Raw genomic sequence first — 24,547 nt, 5'->3', positions numbered from 1 at the left:
CTTGCAAAAAAATTTAACTTGAACTTGATCAAGCCCTCAACAATTTACAGGAAATATGGGGGACAGAGGAATGAGTTAAGGATACCCCAGGAATACAATCAACAAAATCCAGATGGTGGGAAACTCTACAGGACAAAACACTGTTTCTTCGACAACATAAATTGAAAGGAAGAAAAGATAGACAGGGCATCTATAGATTAAAGAGATCTCTTAACAATTAAAATGTGTGGATTCTTTTTTTTTTTAAAGTACTTTTTTATTTTTTTCTACAAATTTTTATTTAAATTCTAGTTAGTTAACATACAATGCAATATTGGTTTCAGGAGTAGAATTTAGTGATTCATCAATTGCATACAACACCTAGTGCTCATCACAACAAGTGCCCTCCTTAATGCCCATCACCCATCTAGCCCATCCCCCACCCACCTCCCTCCATCCACCCTCACTTTGTTCTCTATCATTAAGAGTCTCTTATGGTTTGCTTCCCTCTCTTTCTTTTTTTCCCCTTCCCACATGATTGTTTTGTTTCTAAATTCCACATATGAGTGAAATCATATGGTTTTCATCTTTCTCCAACTGATTTATTTCACTTAGCATAATACCCTCTAGCTCCATCCACATAATTGCAAATGGCAAGATTTCTCTCTTTTTTGATGGCTGAGTAATATTCCATTGTATAATACCACATCTTCTTTATTCATTCATCAATTAATGGACATTTGGGCTGTCTCCATAGTTCGGCTATTGTTGATGATGCTGCTATAAACATCAGGGTGCATGTGTTGCTTCATCAGTATCTTTGTATCCTTTGGGGTAAATACCTAGTAGTGCAATTGCTGGATCATAGGGTAGTTCTATTTTTAACTTTCTGAGGAACTCCATACTTTTTCCACAGTGGTTGCACCAGTTTGCCCTCCCACCAACAGAGCAAGAGGGTTTCCCTTTCTCCGCATCCTCACCAACATTTGTTGTTTCCTGTGTTGTTAATTTTAGCCATTCTGAAAGGTGTGAGGTGGTGTCTCATTGTGGTTTTGATTTGTATTTCCCTGATGATGAGTGAGTTGAGCATCTTTTCATGTGTTTGTTAGCCATCTGGATGTCTTCTTTGAAAAAATGTCTCTTCACGTCTTCTGCCCATTTCTTAACTGGATTATTTACGGGGGGATTGTTGAGCCTGATAAGTTCTTTATAGATTTTGAATAGTAGCCCTTTATCAGATATGTCATTTTCAAATATCTTCTCCCATTTCCTAGGCTGACTTTTAGTTTTTGTTGACTGTTTCCTTTGCTGCGCAGAAGCTTTTTATCTTGATGAAGTCCCAATAGTTCATTTTTGCTTTTGTTTCTCTTGCTTCCAGAGACATGTCTAGCAAGAAGTTACCGTGGCCGAGGTCAAAGAGGTGGCTGCCTATGTTCTCCTCTAAGATTTTGATGGTTTCCTGTCTCACATTTGGATCTTTCATCCTAAAATGTGTGGATTTTTATTTGGACCCAGATTCAATAAAATATCTTTTAAGAATAAAAAAGATTATTATAGGAAAATTGGGGAAATACAAACACTGATGAGGTAACTGGTACCAACAAATTGTTGATGCAAGATTATGATAATGATAAAGTGATTTTGTTTATAAAGCAGACCTTTGTCATTTAGACATACACACTAAAATATTTACAGATGAAGTAATATGAATCTGTAATTCTGCTTTGAAATGATCCTAGGAAAGTGGCAGAAGTAGCTGAGAGTATAGAAGAAAGAAAATGGAATCTGAGTGGATAAATGTTGTGGCTGGTTGTTGTTATATAGGTGCTTATTGTATCATTCACCCTGTTTTTTTCATATGTTTGAGATGTTCCAAACTAAAACCTAAAGAGGGAGCAAGGCTAAATGCATCATGGACTGCTGGACTGTCCAGTAACTTTCTGAGAGCAAAACTGGCTTAGGTTAGCAGGCAAAGCTGCGATGTATCAGCCCTGTTATTCACAGACACTATAAAGTGAATGTCAAGGGTGTTGTAACAGGTCCTTGGCTAGGGCAACTTTAATGCCATGTTTGAGGAGGGAACCAGATAGTTTAAGATGAGTATTGGGGAGGAAATGAAGACAATGAATGTAGACTTCTCTTTCCAGGAGTGGGGAGAGAAGGATTCGAGTTTGAAGGGAATTTGGATTAAAATAGATTTTTTTCCCCAAAATAGAAATGATTGAAGCCATTGCAAATGCAGACAAGAAAGAGCCAGTAGACAGGCAGAGGCGGTCCAGGGGGAGACATAGGAATGGAGTGACATCACAGAGGAGACTGGAAGAAGGGAGCATGAAAGGCTCAGGGTTTGAAAATATTGGCAAGTACGTAAGAGAGGTGTTGTGGGCTTTACACCACAACAAATCAGAATTTTGTATTACATGTGTGTGTTTGGTAATATGAGAACTGACTTGCAATAATTTACACAAAAGATAATTTACTAGAGGACTCACTCAATGGCTGCAGTGTGGAAACTGGCAGGAGAGATGCACCCTGACTGTGGAAAGGGGGCCAAGCCAGGAACTGGACCCGCATTGCTGTCCCTTGTCTCTGTGAATCTTTGCACACATGCTTCATTCTCTCCATGAACTGGTGTGGACTATGGCCACTCCACACTTGCCCAGAATATAGGTCCTAGCTGCCCACGACAAACTAAGCATGTTCCACCATGTTGCAAATTCCCAGGAGACTCAATGTAATTGCTCCTCTGATCTAACCAACTGTAACCAAGAGGCAAGATTGTAAAGTAGGAAAAAGCCACCGGAGGCCCTCGAATTTTGGTAGAGAGGGAAACGGCAGTGAAAGGAGACAGCCTGAAAGCCCAGTGGAGTGGTTTCCACTAGAGGCTGAAATGTAAAAGTAAACCATGATCACACAGCTATGTAGCTGGAAAGGGAGGAAGATTTTAATAGCCTTCCAGATAATTGTGGGTATTCTTTTCTGATACTATAACAGAACTTGACAAGTGGTATGTTTTTAAAGATTAGCATTAATATGGAACATGAAATTAATACAGAGAAAGATGCACATTCAAATAGAAATACAGATAAAGGATATGATGAACCAACTGACCCAAGAAGAAATTCGAATGGCAAATAAACATAGAAACAGTTTCAAACTGAGTAATAGTCTTTAAAATGAAAATTGAAGCTATGAGCTACCCCTTTTGACTCATCGGACTAAAAAATAGGTGAAAAAGAATGATAATCCAGTGTTGGTGTGAATGTGGACAAACAAGAACTCTCATGTATTCTTTTGGGGGCTATATTCATTTTCTATTACTGCTAAAACAATTTACTCCCAATTTAGTAGCCTAAAGCACCACTGATTCATTCTCTTAATGGTCCTGAAGATCAGAAGTCTGAAATGGGTCAGCAGAGCTGTGTTCTTTTTGGAGGCTGCAGGAGAGAATTTGTTTCCATGCCTTGTACAGCTTCTAGAGTCAGCTCTGATTCTAGGCTGCTGGCCCCTCTTCACTGCAACCTCTGCTTCCTTTGCTACTCCCTCTTCCCTGACTCGGACCCACTGGCCTCCCTCTTATAAGGACATTTGTAATTACATTGAGCCCACCTGATATTACAGAATAATCTCCCTATCTCAAAATCCTTAATTTAATCACATCTGCAAAGTCTCTTTTTTACCAGTAAGATAACATGTTCACTGGTTCTGGGGATTAGGATATGGACAGCTTTGAGGGTGAGGATTATTATTCAGCCTACCATGGGGACTAAATTGGTATAAACGTTCTAGAGAAAAATTCAGCAATATGTATCAAAGTCTTTATAAAGTACACATCTTTGATTCAGTGATTCACCTTCCAGGAATTTATCATCAATATTAATCAAACAAGTACAAGAAGCACAGGGTCTGTCTGCTATTGCAGTTTTTCATAGAAAAATTTGTAAGTGTTCTAAATAAATAGCAGTAAATAAATGACGAGATTTATAAAAAGCAAGATTTGGGCTAAATATATTGTATCTCATCCAAATAATAGAATACACAGCCATTACTAATGATGATCTGATTTATATTTATTGATGCATAAAGATATCCACTGTTAAGTGAGAATCCCAGGTAACAAAAGGGTTGACACAGTATGATTCCACTCTGTAAATATACATTATATATATGTACATATATATGTATATAGTGTGTATATATATATATACACCCACATGTATATTTGCATAATAAATTAGCAAAGATGGGCACAAAAACTCTAGTGCAAAATAGTGCTAAGTGGAGGGATTTATTACCTTTTTTTGCAGCTGAAAATGGAAGCGAGAATTGACTGGTGAGGTGTAAAAGGAAGGGCAGGGTTTAGCTGAGTTTGGAGGCCATGAATATCTGCAGTGAAGACAAGAGAAAGACGCTTGAAGACATTGGCAAGTGGCTGGATCCTAAAGCCAGGTGAGAAAAGGAAACATGAAAACTCAGGAGGGGTCTGACGAACCAGGAGAGAATGGATGGCTGGTCTGTTCTAGCAGCTGAGGTCTTGCACTCCATCCCTGCCCCACACACCAACCTGATGCCCACTGAGACCAGGTCTCCCCTGCTTTCATTGAGAGACACATTTTCAGGCTCAAGTTGTCTCAGCATCCATCTCTCACAGAATCAGTGTCTTTTCACTTGGAGACCAGCAGCTCCTTTTTTAGATTCTCAAACACAGAAGTTCTTATCATTCACCTTTCTCAAGGCTTTGATCTACTGCGGGAATACAATGGTGGTGGTGGAGAGGGGTAAGGAGCTGGTGTCATCTTCCACACTTCAAAGGTATTCACCAATCCTGGGATGACCAAGGTCACACACACACAGACACACTGATCAGTTTTGTGCAAGTAAACCATGTTTCTTTTAAAAAGACTTGTGCACTTGGGCGCCTGGGTGGCTCAGTTGGTTAAGCGACTGCCTTCGGCTCAGGTCATGATCCTGGAGTCCCGGGATCAAGTCCCGCATCGGGCTCCCTTCTCAGCAGTGAGTCTGCTTCTCCCTCGGACCCTCCCCCCTCTCATGCTCTATTTCATTCTCTCTCTCAAATAAATAAAATCTTAAAAAAAAAAAAAAGACTTGTGCACTTGCCCAGGCTGATATTAAAATCTAGCACATAAAGCCCCTTACTAGAGGTAGAAATGTAGGCAATATACTGTTACGGCAACAACCATCAATTACAGTTAAAAATTTTTCTGTAACAACCAAATGGATAATCAAACACTGCAACAACTCAAGTAATACTGAGCAAAGTGCATTCTACAGTATTCAGTGTTGCTATTCAGTTTTCTAACTTAAAACAGCCTATGATAACTGGCAGCAAAGAAGGTCCTTGCAATAGACTGCCTCTGCTTGAGAACTTAGGATATAATTATTGCATGCTGCTAATATACTATCTAAACATTAAAGATACTCCTAAAATATTTGATGGTAGACTATGATTAAGACATTACACTACAAAAAATCCTTACGCAGAAGGAAATCCTAACTGACGTGCTTCTGCTTTAAGTATTGTGAAAACATTACAGCAGAATGAATTTTCGCAGTCGTTGGGTCAGAGGCAGTTATGTCATAGCAACAGTGTGTTTTGCACAATTTAAGGCTTTGGCTGGTTCTTTAGTCAGCTTCTTCCTTGGACTCTTCTTCTTCAGCAGTTTCTAGCCAGGTTAGCCACTGATTCACCTGGAACAAAGCCTTGCCTTTCCCAGGAAACTCTTGGGTTATATCTTCTTTCCAAGCCAAGAAAGCTTCTTCGTCAATAATTTCCATGTCATAAAAGTGAACAAAAAAGCGGCGTAACATGCCTTTGGGGAAGTTGCTGTGGTACAGTGCACCTGCAGAGCATACAGGGCACTGACTTGCAGATCAACGTGATCATGAAGGAATTTCTGCATTATTGGCTTGAAAGAAAGAAGCAGTTGTTTTTCCTGTTCTAACTGTTCTTTGGAAGAGCAGAGGAAGAATCTGTCTCATCACTGGGTGGGTTTACTTCACTAGAAATATACTGTTAGAAGCTAGTCATTACGATATTCACAAATCCTTTATCTACATGAAGTTTGGGGGAGATGTTATCTTTAATCTATTTATATATGGTTTGAGGGGATGGATCCAACTTTATTTGCTTCAACAGTTCCTTCTCCAATTTGAGGAGTGGGAATAAGAAACTCATACTTATTCTCTGGAAAAGCATCTCATCACAGATTTACAGCCCTATGGTTACGCTAGAATGAACCCGGTCTCCGGGAGGTGTCTAGAGAAGCAGGGAGAGAGGAGGTAGATTGCTCATTCTGTCACATGCATCACTGGATTGGGGCGATTATTTTAATCCCCATGATAGGAACACATTCATATTTCCATGTTTGTACAACTCTTCCGTCTACTTAAATGGATATCCAAGGACACTATTAGTCAATATCCAATTTAACACTTTTATAAAGAAGACAGTAACAAAATGAACCCAAGCCAAATAGATGGCCTCATATAAATGGTATCTCCTATACCTTCAGTGACCAGGCAGATGATGTATGATGCTATTGTAGTTTTCTTTAAAAAGAGCACCAAAGCAACTTCATCTCTAACACCCTCCCAAAGGTGGCTAAATAATAGCTGATAAGCTTATATCCCCACCGGGTACTCAATAACTCATTTTTTGACCTTAGATAAATATATTCTTGTTTCATGGATTTTAAAAAAGCCTTTGCTTGAAACTAAAATCTGACCAACATCCTATAGCAGGGATGATTCCTGAGTGTTACTGGGGCTTCTTTGGAAACTTACCCACATATAACCCATGAAATTTCACTTGTGTTGAAATACATTCACAGGGAATAAAAGAATGCAAATGAGATTGAATCAGAAGCACCATATTTCCTGTTTTTAAAAACTATGTTTTAGAAGTGCTTTGCTTTTCAAAACAGGCAAATAAGGACATGAACACATATAAATGCTGAAGTGTTGGCAAAGCTTGCTTCTTCTTTTGTGACCATTTACTTATTTATTTATTTAGTATTTATTTACTTCTCTCTGGTAGAAAAACTACAACCTATATATTTGAAGACTGGAGCAAGAATCAGGATGGAAGAAAAAAAAATTAAGACTTTGTGGAGAGAAGGTTGTGACTCCCTCCAGAGTCAAGGGAGAGACTGTGGCACACGCTATCATGGGTAGAGCAGCACCTGGAAGCTCCACCATGGGGTCCCCGTCAGCATTTGGTCTTGTCCCATTCCCTCCACCCCTCCCTCCTCCCACGCTTCCAACTCTCCTACCTGCCCACCAATCCCCACCCCCACCCACACCCCCATTTCCGGCTCTCCGTGTCCTGGCACAGTCTGGGAAGAGTGCCTAAGCTATGTCTGGCTGGTGTCTCTGCCTTCCAGGGCTTGGCTGCCTCCTCCAGGGAGCCCTCCCTGGTGCCCTACTCTGACAGAGCTGCTCTGTGCTGCATGACCTAATGCCTGTGTCATGTCTGTGAAATGGGGAGGACATATGGCTCCCCCCGTAAAGGCAGAGGAGACTGGAAGGGAATGTGTGAGCAGCTGGCAGGAGAGGCAAGGAGAACCTAACACAGAAGCCTGAGGAACTGACTGCAGCCTCACCCTCTCTGTGACTGGAAATCCAGTCCCCTCCCCATTACCGGCTCCTGCACCTCAGTTTGTGACTGGAAGCACACAGAACGCTCAAACCAAATGGATGAACCGGTGGGAAGAAACCAGGGAGGCAGAGGGGGATCTGAAAGCCCTGGGTCTCAATGTCTGCTCTGTAAAATGGGCTTGCACATGTACTGCCAGAGATTTCGAAGAGATGGTGAGGGTCTGGCCTGGGGTCTCCTCTTCCCTTGGGGCTTAGCTGAGGTACTGCCTGCCCCAGGAAGCCTTCCTCAACCCCCACTTTGCCAGACACAGGATTCATGGTCCCTGATGGCTTGGGGAAGGAGGACCATGCATAAGCCTGGTTGTTGGAGGGTAGATATTCGTATGTTTCCCTCAAATCAAATAACTGTGGAAATGTAAAATGCTCCTTGTTTTTCTTTACATATTCTTCATTTTTGCTTCTACTCAATAGAAAAATTAGATTTATATCCTGAAAACCTCTCAAAATAGACCAAGTTCAGAAGGTTCCCCTGTAAGACCGTAAGAGTCAGGAAAGCAGGGTGGCCTTATGGGCTTTGCCTTTTTTTTTTTTTTAACCTTTTAAAATTAAAGGCAATTTTAAAAATTCTTTTAAAAAGTCTTTTCCGATAAAAAGGTCTTCCTGCTGGGGTTGGGATCTGTCTTCAAGAATATTTTTTGTGTTCTAGGGTGAGACCTGGAATATATCCTGGGGCAGACCTTCCTTTTGTTTTGTAGGAAACCACTTCTGTGAGCCAGTTTGGTTGTAGATTTATAAGACTCTTCATTGTTTTGGGGTAAAGTCCCACTGAAAGCCCAAAACCAATAAAATGATACTAATGCAGGTGTTTCAGAAAGGGCACTTTTTTTCCCTAGTGTCTACAGAAGTGCCAGAGAGGCTTAGGTTCCTGAGAGACATTATACCTACCACCGGGCCATGCTGAGGACCTAGGGATCTGATCTTATCTTCACCTTTTACCAGAGGAAAGATTATGGAGAGGAAGTACACTGGGGTTGGTTTAGAAGTGCTGGACTACTTGATTCTGTTCCACACACATGGTGTTAAGCCTGAGGAATTGTGTAGTCAACTGTTGAGAGTGTCTTGTCTAAGCAATGGAGGAGGAAGGCGGAGTGGGAAGACCACATGTTGCCATGGAAGGTGGCCATGCTCCTACACAAACGGGTGCTCCTACTGTGAATCATCCTGGAATAGGAAAGGAAACAGGTCTAGGACTGGGGAAGCGGTCTCTGGGACCATGAGCAGTTGAGCCTGGACCTCAGGCTGGAGGGCATGGGCAAAGATCCTTGCAAGATGGCAGCAGTCTTGGGATCAAGGAGGAAGAATGCCCACTGAAGATGACCTACGGAAGGTTAGGAGAAGGCCTTAGGAGTACTGATATTTGGATACTTTTTGACGATATCACAGTCCATTCAGTAATCTCTAAACCTTTGATGAAGTTTAAAAAAAAACAAAAACCTTATTTAGCTATGTTGTAGAGAAATAAAGAAGATACCTACATCCATGTGTGGGGTGCAGGTGCAAGGGAGAAGCCGTGACATCCTGGACAAGGCATTACATGAGAGGGGAGCATCAGTGTGGGGAAAAATGTCTGGCTAAGGGGACAAATGAAGTAGAGACATCTTTGTGGAATGTATGCGCATTCTTCAAGGCATCAAAAATACTTGGTGAGGGCAACCAGATAACCTGGACTTCATGCAGTTGTTCAGGGCAGGAGCTTGGATTAAATTAATTGGTATGAAAGGAAAGGTTACCCTTGAAAGGCTAGGGGTTGTGGGGGCATGTGAGATGCACAGGGAAGAATGAATGGCCGGAAGGGAAAAGAGCAGGGTATTGCTGACTCTGTAGTGCCCCCACACATTTCTCTCTCAGCCCTTACACAGAAAAGCTGACAGTTCCATTCCTAGAAAGGGAGAAATATTTTTCTAGACATACTCTTATTTTCATTTCTTCTCTGTTGTGGCTGAAATACTAATTAATTATAAACATTTGCATAAGAACAATTGATATTCAGATCCTTGAAGAATTAAATGCATTTTAAAATTGAATATATTCTTCTGATACACATGCAAAGACAGAAAAACAAATCAGATTTTGTATTTTTTTCTATCCCTCTTTCGATATTGACTTGTTACCTACCTGTTTTCCTGTTTTCCAGACATCTTAACTCAAATACCTACAAAAAGCCAATACTGCCTATTGTTTAAATAAAATAAAAAACCTACTTCAGAAAATTGCGTGTTATTTTATTTTTGAAAAACCTGCATATTTCCAGATGGTCAGGTCTAACCCAAGCAGAAAGAGCCTTATTAAAATAATGCGTAAAGTCTGAGGAAAACAAATAAAATGTAAAAGCATGAAGAATAATTATTACAATTACTGATACATAATTTCCCTGGAATGCTAGTGATCTGAAGTAATCTAAGGAAATGTTTACTTTGGTCAACTTGCAACTTAATATTAACCCAACTATGTCGATCTGAAGTGTTAGAACTGAGTCAATAAAAGAAACATCTGTGATGAAGTCATGGATGTAATATTCCCATGGCAGTGAACAACATGCAGAGAATTTCACACTAAAATAACCACTGCTGAGCACTATGGGGACTGCTCATCTCTATTTGTCCGTAACAAACATAAATTATTATAAGTTGTAGGTTTTAGCAAACTAATATTTTTAAAAAATCAAAAGCAAGAAGACCATGAAACCACCAAAATGGATCTGCAAATTGGTCCATAAACATACTCAGTATTTACTGAGTACATTTTATGGGAGGGCACAGAACTGAAGATGCTGTACTCCTAGATGGTGGAGATGAAGATGCGTGTACAACATATGTCACTTCTGCCTCACAAAGCTGACTGTCTAACCTGACTTTAAAGAAATCAATGTCACAAGTTACACGGAAGTGTGTGACCCAAATCCGGGTCATATGGAGGAGGAAGCATCAGTGAATTGTGAGCAACCACAATGCCCTAATCTATGTATAATTGAAGTCCCTGAACAAAAAAGGGAGATGTAGAAAATACTTGAAGAAACAATGGCAGGTTTTTCTCAACCAAATTTGATGAAACTATAAACACACAGATTCAAGACATTCAACAAATCATGGGCACAAGAAACATGGACAAAACCGCACAAGGCACAAAATTTTCAATAAAGCAACGATAAAGGGAGAAACCCAAACACACTGGGGTGGGGGGTGGGAGCAGCATTACATACAGAGCTGAGGAAGACAGCAAATTGGTAGTCAGAGACTGGGCAAGCAAGCAGAGAGTAGAGCAACATCTTTAAAATACTGGAGCGGTGGGAGAGAACTGTCTACTGAGTATAATTCTATATCCAGTGAAAATATCTTTAAAAAAATGAAGGCAAAATACATTTTCAGACATATAAGAGCTGAAATAATTTGCCACCAAGAAAGTTGCACCTACACAAATGTTGAAAGAAGTTCCTTCAGACAAACAGAAAACTTATACCAAATGAAAGTCTGAATGTACACAAAAGAATGAAGAGTTCTGGAAATAATAGATATGTGAATAATAATAATTTTCTTGTTAATTAAATCTCATTGAAAGATAAGTGAACTGTGAAAAGAAAAATAATATTATAATTTAGGGTTATAAAATATGTAGAAATAAAATATATGATAATAATAGCATAAGGAAAAGGAAGGGAGAATGGAAGTACATAGATACATTTTTCTTATACTTGACATGAAATGGTATAATGTCACTGTAAGGGAGACTCTGATAAGTTAAAGTTGTATACTCTAGACCCTAAAGCAAACACTAAAAACACAATGCGGAGTTATAGCTAATGAGCTAACAAAGGAGAACGTGGAATCACTAATAAAAAAATTTGCCCAAAAGACGGCAAAGAAGAAAGAAAAACAGGAAAAAAGAATGGAAGGAATGACTAGTAAAAGCAAGATGATAGATTTAGACATTACCACATTGACAACCTATTAAATTTAAATGATATATATGTCAAATGGGATTTAAAAAAAAAAAAGGAAAACCCAAAACCCAATTATATATTACCTACAAGAGGCACACTTTAAATATAGACACAGGTTAACAGAAAAGGATGGGGAAAGATATACCATGCTAACAAAAGTCAAAAGATGCCTGGAATGGCTATGTTAATACCAGACAATGTGTATTATCTGGGATAAAGCAGGTGATTTAATACTGATGAAAGACTCAATTTATTAAGAGGGACTAAGGGAGAGGATGGCAGAAGAAAAGGGACTTGCACTTCCTCTGATCCCTTGAATTCAGCTAGTTATCTAGCAAATCATTCTGAACACCTGTGATTTCAAGTCTAAGAAAAGAATTGCTGTAATTCTACAAATAGAAAAGCGACCACCTTTTGTAAGGTAGGAGGTGCAGAAACATGAATCTGAGGGGATATATCAGAAGATAAACCGCAGGGGGAGGGAGCCTCCAGAAGCTGGCTGCTGGAAAGTGATATAGTAGCCGAGTGCCAAATCAGAACTTTTAGAAGTCTGCTCCTGTGGGGGACAGCCCTACCTGAAAGGTGCTCAGGTGGTGAAGCAGGGCAGAATCCTAGGTGGGACAGTGTGGTCTCAGGATTCCCAGGGTCACAGAAAGAACGGGGGTGCCTGAGTGTGTCAGAGTTTCCAAGCATTGGAGTGGGGGAAGCCGGCTACAGTTAGCGAGCCCTGGAGTGGCCTCTCACCTGAGTGTTGCCATAACCATGGCACAATCGGGGGACCGCTCTCCAAGCAGGGTCCTGGCAAGTGACAACTGCTTAGAGAACCTGCTCCTTCCCCCTGGAGGAGCAGCCCAGGTACATGCATGATCATGCAACTGCTCCCCAAGCAGGGGCCCAGTGAGCTGTGGGGTTGCAGTAAGACCCCTGGCAGGATTGGTGCAGGTGTGCACTGCAAGAGTCTGTGGAATTTGGTGCACACAGAAAGGACTGACTGCTTTTCCCTGAGGATGCACTGAAGAGTGGGGGCAGTGATCATTCAGCTCCAGGGCTGGAGATAGGGGTGCCGCCATTTTTACTTATTTTTTCATCCTCTAAAGCAGTGCAAAAAGCCTTCAGGGAACAAAAACCACATAGAGCAATCCAGAGCAGCTTACACTGAGCCCGGGCCCCTGGCAAAGGGCAGTGCAACTCTGCCCAGGCAAAGACAACTGCGAATCAGGGCAATAGATCCCTGCCCCAGAAGACCAGCAGGACCATCAGTCGAATACCAAGTTTATGGACTGCTCTGAACTGAAAAACTCCTGCACTAGGGGAAAATAGTATATAGAATTCAAGGTTTTCTCTCATGAAATTTCAACTAGTTTTTTATTTTATCAAATCTTTACTTTTAAGTCTTTTTTTAATTTTCATTTTTTACATTTACATTTTATAGATATATTCTTCATTTTTGGCTTCCCTTCACTGTATTTAATTTTATATATATGTATAATATATAAATATATATGCATATTTATATATATGTTTTTGTTTTATGCATATAAAAATATATGCATATTTATATATATGTTTTTCTTTCTTCACAATTTTGGGATTTAGTGTCTTCTAACAAACAGACCAAAATATACCCAGGACCAAGTGGACCACCCTGTTTCATCCACCTGTGAGATTATATTCTTCCTCCCCCCCTTTTTTTTCTTTTCTTTTCGGGTTTCTGACCTCTTCAGATTTGTCTAGTTTGTATTTTGCTAGGGTCGTGGTTAATATTTTTCATTTTGTTCTCTTGTTCATCTATTCTTCTCTGGACAAAATGACCAGAAGGAGAAATTCACAGCAAAAAAAGAACCAGAGGCAATACTCTCTGCCATAGATCTGATCGATATGGATATAAATAAAATGTCACACATTGAATCCAGGTGATTATAAAGTTACTACCTGGGATTGAAAAAAGCATAAAAGACACTGGAGAATCTCTTAGTGCAGAAATAAAATTTAATCAGGCTGAAATTAAAAATACTTTAACTGAGAAGCTTTCCAAAATGGATGCTCTCACAGCTAGGGTAAATGAGGCAGAAGAGAGGGTCAGTGACATAGAAGACAAAATGATGGAAAGGAAGGAAGCTGAGGAAAAGAGAGTAAAACAACTAATGGACCATGGGGGGCAGATTTGAGAAATCAGCGATATCATAAAGTGAAAAAATATTAGAATTATTGGGGACCCAGAGAAAGAAGAAATATTTGAGCAAATCATAGCCGAGAACTTCCCTAATATGGGGGAGGAAACAGGCATTGAAATCCAGGAGGCACAGAGAACCCCCCTCAAAATTAATAAAAATAGATCAACACCTGACATATAATAGTGAAGCTTGCAAATTTCAGAGATAAAGAGAAAATCCTGAAAGCAGCTTGAGACAAGAGCTCCTCACCCTCCAAAGATAGAAATGTTAGACTGGCAGCAGACCTATCCACAGAGACCTGACAGGCCAGAAGGGACTGGCATGATATATTCAGGGTACTAAATGAGAAAATGCAGCCAAGAATACTTTATCCAGCAAGGCTGTCATTCAGAATGGAAGGAGAGATAAAGAGCTTCCAGGACAAACAGAAACTAAAAGAATTTGGGATCACTAAACCAGCCCTGCAAGAAGTATTAAAGGGGATCCTGTCAGTGAGGAGAGAACCCAAAAGTAACATAGAACAGAAAGAAACAGACAATATACAGAAACAGTGACTTCATAGGTAATAAAATAGCACTAAATTCATATCTTTCAGTAGTTACTCTGAATGTAAATGGTCTAAATGCTCCAGTCAAAAAACACAGGGTATCAGATTAGATAAAAAGCAAGACCCATCCATATGCTGTCTACAAGAGACTCATATTAGACCCAAAGACACTTCCAGATTGAAAGTGAGGGGGTGGAGAACCATTTATCATGCTAATGGACATCAAAGAAAAGCTGGGGTAGCAATGCTTATATCAGACAAATTTGATTTTAAACCAAAAACTGTAGTAAGTGATAAAGAGGGACATTATATCATACTTAAAGGGTCTATCCAATAAGACGATCTAAGAATTATAAATACTTATGCTCCTAACTTGGGAGCAGCCAATTATATAAACCAATTAATAACAAAATGAGAGAAACACATTGATAATAATACAATAATAGTAGGGGACTTCAACACCCCACTCACTACAGTGGACAAATCATCTAAGCAGAAGATCAACAAGGAAACAAGGGTTTGAATGACACACCAGACCAGATGAACTTCATAGACATATACAGAGCATTCCACCCTAAAGCAACAGAATACACATTCTTCTCAAGTGCACATGGAACATTCTCCAGATTAGATCACATACTGGGTCACAAATCAGGTCTCAACTGGTACCAAAAGATTGGGATTATTCCCTGCATATTTTCAGACCACAATGCTTTGAAACTTGAACTCAATCACAAGAAGAAATTTGGAAGGAACTCAAATATGTGGAGGTTGAAGAGCATCACACTAAGGAATAAATGGGTCAACCAGGAAATTAAAGAATTTAAAAAAAAATTCATGGAAACAAACGAAAATGAAAACACAGCTGTTCAAAACCTTTGGGATGCAGCAAAGGCGGTCCTGAGAGGGAAGTACATAGCAGTAAAAGCTTTTCTCAAAAAATTAGAAAAGTCTCAAACACACAAGCTAACTTTACACCTAAAGGAGCTAGAGAAAGAACAACAAATAGAGCATGAACAAAGCAGATGAGAAATAATAAAGATTAGAGCAGAAATCAATGAAATAGAAACCAAAAGAACAGTAGAACAGATCAATGAAACTAGAAGCTGGTTCTTTGAAAGAATTAATAAGATCGATAAACCCCTAGGCAGACTTACCAAAAAGAAAAGAGAAAGGACCCAAATAAATAAAATCATGAATGAAGGAGGAGAGATCACGACCACACCAAGGAAATACAAACAATTTTAAGAACATATTATGAGCAACTATATGCCAACAAATTAGGGCAATCTGAAAGAAATGGATGCATTCCTAGAAACTTTATAAACTACCAAAACTGAAACAGGAAGAAATAGAAAACCTAAATAGACCCATAACCAGAAAGGAAATTGAAGCAGTAATCAAAAATCTCCCAACAAATAAGAGTCCAGGGCCAGATGACTGCTCAGGGGAATGCTACCAAACATTTAAAGAAGAACTAATACCTATTCTTCTGAAGCTGTTTCAAAAAATAGAAATGGAAGGAAAACTTCCAAACTTGTTCTATGAGACCAATATTACCTTGATCCCCAAAACAGACAAAGACCTTACCAAAAAGGAGAATTACAGACCAATATCCCTGATGAACATGGATGCCAAAATTCGCACCAAGATACTAGCCAATAGGATCCGACAGTACATTAAAAGGATTATTCACCACGACAAAGTAGGATTTATTCCTGGGCTGCAAGCATGGTTCAACATTCCCAAATCAATCAACACGATATATCACATTAATAAAAGAAAGAACAAGAACCATATGATCCTCTCAATTGATGCAGAAAAAGCATTTGACAAAATACAGCATCCTTTCTTGATTAAAACTCTCCACAGTGTAGGGATAGAGGGAGCATACCTCAATATCATAAAAGCCATCTATGAAAAACCCACAGTGAGAAAAACTGAGAGCTTTTCCCCTAAGGTCAGGAACATGACAGGGATGCCCCACTCTCACCACTGGTGTTCAACGTAGTACTAGAAGTCCTAGCCTCAGCAATCAGACAACAAAAATTTTAAAAAGGCATTCAAATTGTCAAAGAAGAAGTCAAACTCTCACTCTTTGCAGATGACATGATATTTTATGTGGAAAACTCAAAAGACTCCACCTCAAAATTGCTAGAATTCATACAGGAATTCAGCAAAGTGGCAGGATATAAAATCAATGCACAGAAATCAGTTGCATTTCTCTACACTAACAATGAGACTGAAGAAAGAGAAATTAAGGAATCGACCCATTACAATTGCACCAAAAACCATAAGATAACCTAGGAATAAACCTAACCAGAGAGGTAAAGGATCTATACTCTAAACTACAGAACATTTATGAAAGAAATTGAGGAAGACACAAAAAATGGAAAAATGTTCCATGCTCATGGATTGGAAGAATAAATATTGTTAAAATGTCTATGCTACCCAGAGCCAACTACACGTTCAATGCAATCCTTATCCAAATACCATCGATATTTTTCACAGAGCTAAAACAAATAATCCTAAAATTTGTATGGAACCAGAAAAAACTCCCAAATAGCCCGAGGAATGTTGAAAAAGTAAAGCAAACCTGGGGGTATCACAATGCTGGACTTCAAGCTATATTACAAAGCTATAATCATCAAGACAGCATGGTACTGGCACAAAAACAGACACATAGATCAATGGAACAGAATACAGAACTCAGAAATTGATCCTCAACTCTATGGTCAACTAATCTTCGCAAAGCAGGAAACAATATCCAATGGAAAAAGACAGTCTCTTCAACAAATGCTGTTGGGAAAACTAGACAGCCACATGCAGAAGAATGAAACTGGACCATTTCCTTACACCACACACAAAGATAAACTCAAAATGGATGAAAGACCTCAGTGTGAGACAGGAATCCATCAAAATCCTAGAGGAGAACAAAGGCAGCAACTGCTCTGACCTTGGCTGCCACAACTTCTTGCTAGACAGGTCTCCAGAGGCAAGGGAAACAAAAGGAAAAATGAACTACTGGGACTTCCTCAAGATAAAAGGCTTCTGCACAGCAAAGGAAACATTCAACAAAACTAAGTGGCAACCCATGGAATGGGAGAACATATTTGCAAATGACATTACAGATAAAAGGCTGGTATCCAAGATCTATAAAGAACTTCTCAAACTCAACACCAAAAAAACAAAAAATCCAGTCAAGAAATGGGCAGAAGACATGAACAGACATCTCTCCAAAGGAGACATACTAATGGCCAACAGACACATGAAAAAATGCTCCACATCCTCAGCATCAGAGAAATACAAATCAAAACGACAATGAGACACCACGTCACACCATTCAGAATGGCTAAAATCAACAAGTCAGGAAACAACAAATATTGGCGAGGATGCAGAGAAAGGGGAACCCTCTTACACTGCTGGTGGGAGTGCAAGCTGGTGCAGCCACTCTGGAAAACAGTATGGAGTTTCCTCAAGAAGTTAAAAATAGAGCTACCCTATGACCCAGCAACTGCACTACTAGGTATTTACCCCAAAGATACCAAGGTAGTGATCCAAAGGAGCACCTGCACCCCAATGTTTATAGCAGCAATGTCCGTAATAGCCAAACTGTGGAAAGATCTGATATGCCCATTGACAGATGAATGGATAAAGAAGATGTGGTTCGGGATGCCTGCGTGGCTCAGTTGGTTAAGCAGCAGCCCTAGGCTCAGGTCATGATCCCAGGGTCCTGGGATCGAGTTCCACATTGGACTCCCTCCTCGGCGGGGAGTCTGCCTCTCCCTCTCCCTCTGTCTCTCCCCCTGCTCATGCTCTCTCTCCCTCTCGCTCTCTCTCAAATAAATAAAATCTTTAAAAAAAAAAAAAGAAGAAGAAGAAGATGTGGTTCATATATACAATGGAATATTATTCAGCCATCAGAAAGGATGAATACCCACCATTTGCATCGACATGGATGGAACTGGAGGGGATTATGCTAAGAGAAAAAAGTCAAGCAGAGAAAGACAATTATCATATGGTTTCACTCATAGGTGGAATATAAGAGACAGCACAGAGGATCATAGGGGAAAGGAGGGAAAACTGAATGGGAAGTCATCAGAGAGGGAGACAAACCATGAGAGACTCTTAACTATAGGAAACAAACTGAGGGTTGCTGGAGGGGAAGTTGGTGGGGAGATGGGGTAATTGGGTGATGGGCATTAAGGAGGGCATGTGATGTGATGAGCACTGGGTGTTATACGCAACTGATGAATTATTGAACTCTACATCTGAAACTAATGATGCACTATATGTTGACAAATTGAATTTAAATAAAAAAAGAGAATAATAATCCTAAATACTTCTGTACTAATAACAGAGCTTTAAAATACAAGACACACACACAGAGAATGAGAGTACCGAACAGTAATTCACAATTTCAGTCAAAGATTTAAATAATACCAAACACCAACTTGACCTGATTGACTCCTGTAGCACTGCACCCATGATAAGCAGAGTAGACATTCTTTTCAAGGGCAGAATATTTACACAAAATATTTACCAGGACGGGCCATATTTAGGACCATAAATCAAGCCTTAGTAGACTTTAAATCATTCAAATTACATATGTTCTCTGATTGTGGTAGAATTAAATTATAAACAAATAGCTGAAACATATCTGGGGAAATCCTCAAATATTTGGAAGCTAAGTAACATACTTCTAAATAACTATGGGTTAAATAAAAAGTCAAAGGAAAATTAGAAAGTATTTTGAACTGAATGAAAATGAAATCGCGGCATTTTAAATTTGTGGGAGGCGGCTAAAATAGTGCCAAAAAAGAAGTCTACAGCCTTCAGTTCCCGTAAAAGAGGAGAGATCTCAAACAAATGCCTTCAGTTTCCACCTTAAAAAAAGAAATACAAATGTAAACTAAGAGTAAGCAGAAGAAATAATCAAGATCAGAGTGAAAGCCAATGAAATAGAAAACAGTAGGAAAATATCAATAAAACCACAATTCAGTTCTTCAAGAAGATCAACAAAACTAATAAACCTCTAGACTAATCAGGAAAACAAAAGCTGAGCTGTAACTTATCTATATTAGGAAAGAGAGAGGTGACACCACTGTAGACATTACATCACTATGGATACTACATGTACAGACACCACCCACAAAACTATTATGAAGCACTTTGTCAATAAATTTGATAACTTGGATGAAATGGACAAATTCCTTGAAAGACCCAAACTACCCAAGTTCACTTAGGAATTAGCTAACCTGAAGAGCTCTAGATCTAGTAAAGAAACTGATGTTTTAGTTAAAAATCCACCCAAGGACCAGCAGAAGGGTCGTTTAATATTTGCAAAATGTTATCCCCTATTACATTATACATAGTCTACTCTTAACTGTGTTTTAAAAATGCATCAGAAAAGGACTAGCAGGAAATACCAAAATATTAACAGTGGTTTTCATGATTAAGGCATAACTAGAGGATTCCATTTTCTCTTGCATAGATGTCTATATTTTACAAAGTCTTTACAGAGAGTGTTTGCTCCTCATATACACAGAAATAAAATTATTTTTTTATTTTATTAAGTGGTATATATGAATTTGAGCAGATCTCTATTTGTCTTAAGCCCAGAAGCACTAAGTGGTACATATGAACTTGAGCAGATAATGTCTTCTCCAACTTTTAAAAATTAAATCTCAATCCAGTTTAGATTTGACTCGTTTGGGTGAGAAAAAAAAGCGTTCTTGAATAGAGGTTGTAAAAGCTCCTAATTAACACAATCTCCAAAGAAGTGGCAGGCAGGCTAAGTTCAAGGTTGGTTTCTTGTTTCTTATGTCCCTTTGCTTGTAGAATCAATGAAATGCCAGGTTTTGGAGAATCTATCTTGGAGTGAAAACACATTTATCAGTGAGGCTATACATGTGACATTTGAATAAACAGGGAACAGATTGAAGGAAGTTCCCCCTGCTGTTGGTGAACTGGATGTCCTAGTGAGCATGACACGTACCCTGGTTTGATAAGCTACTGACTGAAAACCTTGGTCTGTGTGGGCTGCTGTGGTCAGAGGTCAAAGTGAGACGGAAAAGGGAAATGTTTTCTTCACACCTGATAACACTCACTTTTCTCCTTTCCCTTCACCACCTCAAAAGACTGTCAAGGTAATTTTTTGGTTTGGTCCTAGAAGAGTATTTTGTCCCAACCAAGCAAGCACTCAGCTATTTTTAAGTTAATAAGACTTGGTAAAAACACAAAACAAAATAAAAACTGCCTCTCAAATCTTCATAAGGGCCTTTGGAGGCAGTACTTGATTATAGAAATAGCCTTAGTCACAGAGTAGTTCTGAAGCCTCCTTGCATCCGAGCATTTGGATATCTACTTTCTCCTTCACAAGTTCTACCTCTGGAATAGATTCTTCTGGGACACATGAGAGGTTGTGCGGGGTGTTAACTATTGCTTTGTGGAACAATAAAGGCAGCTTAGCTGGTCTCTGGGAAGCTTCCTTTTCTAGTGAGCCCTATGCCGAGGTCTGCTCTATCACTTCTGGTTCTTTCCTGGATTTAGTGACCAACTGGTTTCCTGTGCTAACTGATCACTAAGGTGAGATGGAAATTTTATATACTCTGTGTAGAAAATTCAGGTCCAAATCTCCCTGAATGTCAAGGCCACTCCCTGCTCCTCATCTCATCAATCCTATATTTGGTCAGGATTCATCCAGCCAAAACAGTGTGGGGTCACCTTTCATTTATCTGCCTAGCTTCTGCTTCGATGCCCATGTAGTCATTCCACAAACCTGGAATACTATTCTACTCATCTCATCTTGGGAGGGGGGACTACTAAAGAAGAAAGAAAGTTAAACAAAATTAGGAAGATTATGTTTATACATAAGGAATAATCATTGCTTTTAAAAATGTCAGTTGAAGAGAATTTCCAAAGAAATTGTTCGATGTCATATCTGGATTTAATTAAGAGGAGGTGAGCTTACAATGTGCTTGAACTAAGGTATTCACACACCTAGGAAGAGTCTTGGGTAAGATGGTATTCTAAGGTCTCTTCTAGACCTACGGGTCCATGATTAATACATAGGAAGTGACTTCAATTCATTTCACAATTTGATTACATTGCCACACTAATCTAGGTGGTAAGGACATGGGAGTGATAATAAAAGCACCTGCTAGTATTTTGGAAAGAAAGGAAGTAAGGTTGTCCTCTAGAAGGCAAAGTGGTCTAATCTAATTTATCATATGATAAATGAGATAAGTCATCATGGTGGTAAACCTAGAGACTGTAAATGTTTGCTTGAAGAACTTAGACAATAACCAAAACTCCAATCAAGGGCATAGTGCAATCTTAGGGAGGAAGGACTATAATATAAGGGAAAATCTAGTCAATTTTACTCTACCCTGTTTGAATAAAGACCAGGTAAACCAAAGGGGGTGGTCAGTGTAAAGGAAAAAGGAAATCCCAAGCATCACAAGATGATAATGTTTGTTGAGCTACATCCTATGAGGCATTTGACCGCAAATCTAATTATTTAAATGTGTGGGCTCTGGTAGGGTAGGGGTAGTGCACAGAGCCTCATCTCCCAGTGAATCATTCCCCCAATTCATCCACAGTCTTTTTCATTCATTATACTAGTTGCAGTGACTTCCTGCTTACTAACTCAAGTTCCCAGCTACCTCGGTATTAATAGGAGATACCCTGGATAGAGACCCAGTCTGGTCATTAGAAAGAAAGATCTCTTGCTTTTTTTTATTTTTACTTTCTATGATAAATGTACTCAGCATTTTGAATAGTTGCTTGGCAAAAAATTTAAATTAAAAAAATTTCTTATTTTATTTTAATTAAAAGCCTTTTACTGGCTCCATGTGGATAACAGTACATACTTTCAATAGGTTGTGAGGAAGATCAAAATAGAGAATATATGTAAGATACCTGGCACAGACCTGATGCACAATAACACTTGGTATTTCTCCTACCCCTTTCCCTCTCCTTGCTTCTATTCAAATTATAACATATAGAAGATGCAGAATATATTAGCCATGGAGTATGATTTGAAGTATGTGCTCAGCTCCTTATACCTAATGAGCTGTGTCCTTAAAGAAGTCATTGATCCTCTCCAGCCATCAGATTCCTAAGATAAAGTGAGGGTGTAGAGTAGATGATGTTCCATTTCCCTTCTATCTCCAAGAATCAGAGACACTGAGTATTTGAGATTTGATCCTTAAGGGGTAATTATGATCCCATTCAGGCTTCAGACTCAATTATTCTGTTCAACTGCTCTTTCTGAATAATAAACAAAACGAGATAACTCAGATAAATTTTCAGGTTAAGTTTCAGCATTACCTAACAGTCCTCCTCTCAATTTCTTATTAAAACACCCATGAAAATATACAAAAAGATAAAAATTTGGCACCAGCTTTGTAAACTAAAAATAAGAGGAGATATGTCAAAGTTCAGAGGGACTTTCCACTAACTGCCTCATTAATGGAGAGGGATTGAGAAACACATTTGTGGATGGCACAAACACTACCCTTTGAACCAGAACAGCAAGAACAACCCCAAAGCAAGAGGAAGACTTTGACTCTCCCCCACTGCCTGCCCGTAACTCCAGGACAAGGGAATGCACTGGCCAGAAAAAGTAGAGTTGTCATCTGAGCCAGCCAAAGTCACAACCTCTCTTTCTTCTCAATTAGCAATTCTATTTTGATATCCATGTAGAAACTACATCTCCCAGGGTGCAGCTCAACTTGAAGTAGAGGAAGTTGAGTAACAGGGTGATGAATATACCAAGTAGGAATGGGGACAACAATTATACTGACAACTGTGTGTGGTGGGTGTTGGGCAGGGGTAGGAGTGCTGCCTTTCATGGACACTCTCACAGGAATCACACCTCAATCACTGTCAGAAATCCCAGCTCCTCCCAGGAGGTGTATGCTGTGCTGATAAGGTATCATACACAGGACCTTTACCCCTCTTTGGCTGGATGTGGGAAGGAGAAACTGCCAGTTCCAGAGTGAGCAGTGAGGGAGACTAAGACCAGCTCACTCACCTTGACTCCTGGTAACCCAATACTGACATCTATAAAATTATTCAGGAATAGCAGAGGAAACCTATTTGTTCTAAAGAGTCAAGGGAGAGCATGTTTTTAAAAAATGATTGCTACAAAAACAAATAGAGTAACTCTTTATTTTAAAACAACAATTTCAATGTTTTTTACTAGCTAAATATTCTCAGGCTCTTTTAGTGTTTGGGAGCCATTTCCTGGTGATCCTGCACACGTGAATTGTTTTGATCATAGCATTTTGCAAGAATTATCCAGGAGACTGGATTTACTAGCGTAACCATTTCACCTTTAATGATTCTGTCAATTGGAATATTGCAGATGTAATTCATCAACTCTATGATTGAATGTATTATTTTTTTAATTTAATTTAATTTTATTATGTTGTTAGTCACCATACAATACATCATTAGGTTTTGATGTAGTGTTTCATGATTCATTGTTTTCATATAACACCCAGTGCTCCATGCAGTATGTGCCCTCCTTGATACCCATCACCAGGCTAACCCACCACCCCAATCCCCTCCCCTCTAGAACCCTCAGTTTGTTTCTCAGAGACTATAGTCTCTCATGGTTCGTCTCTCCCTCCGGTTCCCCCCCTTCCTCTTTCCCTTCCTTCTCCTAATGTCCTCCATGCCATTCCTTATGTTCCACAAATAAGTGAAACCATGTGATAATTGACTTTCTCTGCTTGACTTATTTCACTTAGCTTAATCTCCTCCAGTCCCATCCATGTTGATGTAGAAGTTGGGTATTCATCCTTTCTGATGGCTGAGTAATATTCCAGTGTATATATGGACCACATCTTCTTTACCCATTCATCTGTTGAAGGGCATCTCGGCTCTTTCCACAGTTTGGCTATTGTGGACATTGCTGCTATGAACATTGGGGTGCATATGGCCCTTCTTTTCACTACATCTGTATCTTTGGGGTAAATACCCAGGAGTGCAATTGCTGGGTCATAAAGTAGCGCTATTTTTAAATTTTTGAGGCACCTCTACACTGTTTTCCAAAGTGGCTGTACCAACTTGCATTCCCACCAACAGTGTAAGAGGGTTCCCCTTTCTCCACAACCTCTCCAACATTTGTTGTTTCTTGCCTTGTCAATTATTGCCATTCTATCTGGTGTAAGGTGGTATCTCAGTGTGGTTTTGATTTGAATTTCCCTGATGGCTAATGAT

Source organism: Callorhinus ursinus, unplaced genomic scaffold (assembly GCF_003265705.2).
Source record: "Callorhinus ursinus isolate GAN/ISIS: 27379988/994484 unplaced genomic scaffold, GSC_fseal_2.0 scaffold44, whole genome shotgun sequence".
NCBI classification, from domain to species: domain Eukaryota; kingdom Metazoa; phylum Chordata; class Mammalia; order Carnivora; family Otariidae; genus Callorhinus; species Callorhinus ursinus.
Note: the sequence above shows the minus strand (reverse complement) of the source record.